Raw genomic sequence first — 6,376 nt, forward strand, 5'->3', positions numbered from 1 at the left:
AAAAACCCACAGCTAGCCCATGCCAGCTGGCTTGGGCTAAGGGGCTGTTTGATGGCCACGTAGGCATTCAGGCTTGGGCTGGAGCCTGGGCTCTAGGACCCTGCAAGGTGGGAAGGTCCCAGACTTTGGACTGCAGCCCAAGCCCAAATGTCCATAGCACACTTCAACAGCCCCTTAGCCCAAGCACCACAAGCCCAAGTCAACTGGCACAGCTGCCGGTGTTTATTTGTAGTATAAAGATAGTCAAAGACAATTCTAATGCTCAGAAAGAATGTCCACACAGGGAGTGTGTGTGGAGTAGCTAGTGCACTGTGAATTCACATGGTTACTTACTGCACACTAACTTTCCCATGTAGACAAGGCTTATGACAACGTAATTCTGTAACTGTTTTAAAAAAAAAAAAAATGTTATTTAAAGCCTTGTTTATTAAGAATAGGACCTGGATCATAGTGCTGGAAGTTCAGAAGACTGGAAGGAAGCTAATGTACTAATATTTATGGTGAACAGAGTCAATTATATGCCTGTCAGCATGACATTGATCCCAGTCAAAATAATGGAGCACCTGATATGGGACTCTATTAATAAATAATAAAAGGAGTGTAACATAATTAATACTAATCAACATAGGTTAATGGAAAATAAATCCTGTCAGACTAACTTGATATCTTGTTTTAATGAGATTACAAATTTAACAGTAATAGTGTTGATGTAATATACTTAGACTCCTGTGTAAGGCAGCTGACATGGTAAGACATTTTGATTAAAAATAGAATGATACCAAATTAACATGGTACACATAAAAACTGGTTTACTGACAAGTCTCAAAATGTAATTGTAAATGGGGAATCATCATCAAGCAGGTGTGTTTTAGTGGGGTCCTCAGACTGGTTCTTGGTCCTACCCTATTTAACATGTGTCAAGGTTCCTTCCCCACTCTGAACTCTAGGGTACAGATGTAGGGACCTGCACGCAAGACCCCCTAAGCTTATTCTTACCAGCTTAGGTTAAAACTTTCCCAAGGTACAAACTTTGCCTTGTCCTTGAACCCTATGCTGCCACCACCAAGCATTTTAAACAAAGAACAGGGAAAGAGCCCACTTGGAGATGTCTTCCCCCAAAATCCCCCCAAGCCCTACACCCCCTTTCCTGGGGAAGGCTTGATAAAAATCCTCACCAATTGGTACAGGTGAATAAGACCCAAACCCTTGGATCTTAAGAACAATGAAAAATCAATCAGGTTCTTAAAAGAAGAATTTTAAATACAGAAAAGGTAAAAGAATCACCTCTGTAAAATCAGGATGGTCAATACCTTACAGGGGAATCAGATTCAAAGCATAGAGAATCCCTCTAGGCAAAACCTTAAGTTACAAAAAGACACAAAAACAGGAATATACATTCCATCCAGCACAGCTTATTTTACCAGCCATTAAACAAAAGGAAATCTAATGCATTTCTAGCTAGATTCTTTACTAACTTAACAGAAGTTCTGAGGCTGCCTGCCTGATCTGTTCCCAGCAAAAGCATCACACAGAGAGAAAAAAAACCCTTTATTCCCCTTCCCCCTCCAGATTTGAAAGTATCTTGTCCTCTCATTGGTCATTTGGATCAGGTGTTAGCGAGATTACCTTAACTTCTTAACCCTTTACAGGTGAATGGGTTTTGCCTCTGGCCAGGAAGAATTTTATAGCACTGTATACAGAATGGTGGTTACCCTTCCCTTTATATTTATGACATGTTTATCAGTGACCCAGAAAAAAACATTAACAATCATCACTGATAAAGTTTGCTAATGACTCAGGTTGCAGGAGTGGTAAATAATGACGAGGACAAGTCACTGATACAGAGCAATATGAATCACTTGGTAAGCTTGTGGTGCTGTGGACAAAAGAGCTAATGCATTCCTTGAATATATAAACCAGGGAATCTTGAGCAGGAGCAGGGATGTTGTATTACCTTTTGTGTCTTGCACTGGTGTGACCACTACTGAAGTACTGTGTCCCCATCTAAAGAAGGATGTTGATAAATTTGAACAGATTTGAATTTGTGGTTCAGATTAGAGCCACAAAAATGACTAAAGGATTAGAAAGCATGCCTTATAATGACAGACTCCAGGAACAAACATCTATCTAGCTTCAAGAGAAAGTTAAGGGATGACTTGATCATAGTCTCTGATATCTTTACCTACAAATGAGGAACAAAAATTTTATACTAGAAGGCCTTTCAGTCTATCAGACAGAAGTCAAACAAGATCCAATGGCTGGAAGCTGAAGCTAGACAAATTCAGACTGGAAATAAGGCACACATTTTTAACAGTGAGGTTAATTACTCATTGGAACAATTTACTAAGAGTTGAGATGAATTCTCCATCACTGGCAATTTTTAAATCAAGGCTGGATTTTTTTTTTTTAAGAGACCTGCTCTAGTTCAAACAGGAAATAATTCAGGGAAGTTCTATGGCCTGTGTTATGCAAGTGGTCAGACCAGATGGTCACTATGATTCCTTCTGGCTTTAGAATCTATGAATATATAGTCTGTTCCCTATCCTCATCTTAAATCTAGATAGGAGGAGTTTTCCTTTCCCACACAGAGCACACTTCGCCACAAGTCTTATTGCTCCCCTCCTTACTCCTGTGCCCTCCCAAAATGGGCTGTTAACAGCATTTAAAGACAGCATGAGCAAGAAATGGGTAAGTGCATGCATACATGGAGTCACTAGTAATAGTAAAAGTGAGATTTTATTATTAGTTTGGGGAGAGCATTGCCTTGGGACTCACCCAGCTCTAAGATGAAGACTAGTTTTGAAATATTTTTGAATAGTTAATTCTATGATCTAGCGCAGATTTTTATTGATGGATAAAAACAGCCCAATCAAGAGTGTCTAAAACACACTTAGAAACACTTAAATACACTAAATCACACTTCCCCCACCTAAATTAGAGAGTTGTGGTTCTACTCTGAAGAGTGACTACCTAAAAATATAAACTTTTTACTCAAACCCTCCTATTGCCTCACTGCCTTTGTGTATTCAGTCATTGCTGCTTTCCTGATCAAAATAAAATATTCATTACCAATCATTCCCACTAGCACTGCAGAGTTAACACAGGTAGGAGAGAGTCAAGTGCATTCTATTACAGTTCCCATATCAAACAAATTGTTTACTAAGCCCCTGCAGCTGAAAATGGTGATGTTTATGCTTGAAGAGACCCAGCTTGACTTTCAAGTTCCAGGCTAAATTTGCAGGGCAAGCAGAAAGAGAGAAAACATCTTCCTATTTGTAAATTGAGCAGATTGGACTTGGGAGTCAGAGAGACAAACTTGAAACTACATGAGAAATATGACAGTGATGGAGATTAGGAATCTAAAGAGAATTGTTACATTTTTCAAAACAGAACTGCACTTTAAACTGAAAAATTAAATTATGCAAACATGTTGCTGCTGCTGATTATTTTGGGTTTTTTATTACATTAGTACCTAGAGGCCTCCACCAAGATCAGGCCTATTTTGGAATTGCCACTGTAAACACACATAGTAACAGACAATGCTTGTCCAAAAAGTTTGCAATCTAAGACTGATTCAGAAAAGCATCCCTATTCAGGAAAACACTTAAGCACACACAACTTTAAGAATATGCTTAAGTGCTTTTCTGAATTTCAGCCTAAACAGACCAAGGAATTATTATCCCCATTTAACAGATAGAGAGCTGAGGCATGGAGAGATTAAGCGACTTGCCCAAGGTCACTCTAGAAGATCACAATGGTCCCTTCTGGCTTTGTAATCAATAGTATAACTAAATGTCACACAAGAAGTTAGTGGCAGAGCCAGGAATTGAGCCCAGATCTTTAGAGTCTCACTCCAGACATTACCCACAAGACCATCACTCAACCCTTAAAGCCATCTTGACTGATCTTACATCCCAAAGAGTGACATGTAGTAATGTGGTGTGAAAGTGACATGCCAAAGAATATTTTTAGATTGTAAAGTCTTCTGGTCAAGGACTGCCTGATACAGAGAGTCTGAAAGTGCTTAGCAAAACTGGGCTCCAATCCTGGTTGATGCTAATAGCATAAAAACAAATAAAACTAAATTCAAAATGGAATTAATACCCATGAGTTTTGGGGAGGTAGTAAGATTCAATTCACGATTTCCAAAACTGTGTTTTAGTGACTAACTTATTATTTTAAGAATAAAATTGGAGCATTAAAACTCACGATTTTCATTTATTGTTCCCAATAATAAAAGCTAATGCATTATTTCAACTTCAATTTTGCTATAGACAAAATAGCCTAAAAGCACAATATGTATATAATTTACCTTCAAAATCAGTTATCAGTGTATCATTACTAGACAGAGATGATTAATACCAACTGAGCAAGAATTGTTTTAACTCATAGAACAACTAAATCTGCCAAAATGGAAATGCAATTCATAACACACTTTAATATCCTAATCTGACATAGAAATCAAATGAAAATGAACACAAGTCTTGCATAGTACATTGTTCCTGACAATGTAATACATTTAGAAACTTAGAAGTTCAAATCATATTTCCCATGCATTAGATACTTATTTGAGCTTATACTCCATTGCTCTTCTTCTGATGGGAAATTGTACCTATTCTGCCACCAAGATGTGTCCAAAGAGAAAAAGACAGCGAAACTTACTTGAGAATTAGCACAAAACCAGACATAACCCATGAATTTAGAATTTACCCATGGATATAAGTAAATATAGAAAGGCTGTACCTGAACTAGATACAAACAAATGTTGCTGAATTTGTCCTTTGGACAGACCTGAAGTACGCACTAGAGAACAGAGAAACAGTTTCCTGTATTGCTACATTTGTAAATAGCCAAGTAATGCAAAACACATGCAAGTACTTCCTCTTCAGCGTTTCTCAGAATGAACTTGTCACCCCTAAAAGCAATATAATAAAAGATGCAGAAATCCTGTGTATTGGATTGGTCTCTGCCATAGTTTAACAATGGTGGGTATTATTCCTATTTTGCAGATAGGGAAACCAAGGCAAAGAAGCCCGATGTTTTTTTTAAGTCAGTCACATTACAACCGCACAGGCAACAGGACAATCCGACACATAATAGCTATTTGTGCAAAATAAGTATTTGATTTTCACACCCATTTATGGAGTTTGCATGCACCTAAATTCAAAACTCAGGTCCTAACTGATTTGCCCAACATCACCCAGCAAATCAATGGCAGATTCAGGAACAGAACACAAGCCTAACAGAGTCCTTGCTGTGACTACCAGACACCACTCATTTTATATGCAACATTAGAAAGTTTGGAATGTTCTGCCAACAGGTGCTCTGACAGGCTCAATGCGAACAACGTATATTAGGTGAGAGGCAAAAACAGAACTTACGGAAGTAAATAAATTAAGCCTTTGAGAAAATTCCAACAAGCAGATGGTTTCCTACATCGTGCCTCTAAAACAATGTGAGACTAGACACCTAGGTCAAAAATAGATTAGTTATCTCTAAACCCCCTTAATTTTTAAAAGTTTTTTTTTTTAAAAATGTTGATTTTTCAACACTTATGTTGGCTGCAATGTAAAAAGTGAGCACTCTGCTTGGACAATGAGAGCAGTGTAAACAGTTGGATTCTCTGGCTCTACTGCACTAACACAACTAGTGTTAAATAGGATATTTATTTCTTACACCTGTTTTCAATGGATTAAAAAAAAAAGTTTTACAAAACCTAAATTTTGGGCCCAAAGGGACCTGACAGTGTGTCAAATCTACTTAAGACCATGGTTAAAACATATTATTAAATCCTGTAAACCATTAGCCATGTCATCAAATCTGGCAACAAAATTTGACATGATTTATACACATGTATTTTTAATCTGCATAAGAGATTCAGATCCCTAACTCCAGGTTATCAAAGTAGAATACTCCTACTCTACATTACCATTTATATAGAAAAAGCAAAAAACAAGTCCCAAAAAATCATATTCCTTCATATCATGAATGTGGTGAGCCAATAAATGGCATCTTTTATGTGAAAACATCCATTGAGTAAACGCACAAGACATGAATTCAACACCAGCAGGGAGCGTATGAGATCTCAAGTTAACCAGAATTTTCCAAACAAGAAGTGAGCTAAGAAAAGAAGATTTTAAAATGTTAAGACAACCTCGCTTCATGTCATCACCAAAATTATGTCTTTCATGTACCATTCACCCTGTGCGCCCAAAGTTGCCTCAAAATTTAAAAATCTGTGTGAAATGCAAGATTCTGCACTTCAGATTTACAGCTCCTTAAACTTGGATTGTCAGACTTTACTACAATGTTACTGCTAAGGAAAACTTGAACGTCTCTTACACTGAACATTATATTATGATGCCATATGGAAAAG

The sequence above is a fragment of the Chelonia mydas genome, chromosome 1 (assembly GCF_015237465.2).
Source record: "Chelonia mydas isolate rCheMyd1 chromosome 1, rCheMyd1.pri.v2, whole genome shotgun sequence".
Taxonomy (NCBI): domain Eukaryota; kingdom Metazoa; phylum Chordata; order Testudines; family Cheloniidae; genus Chelonia; species Chelonia mydas.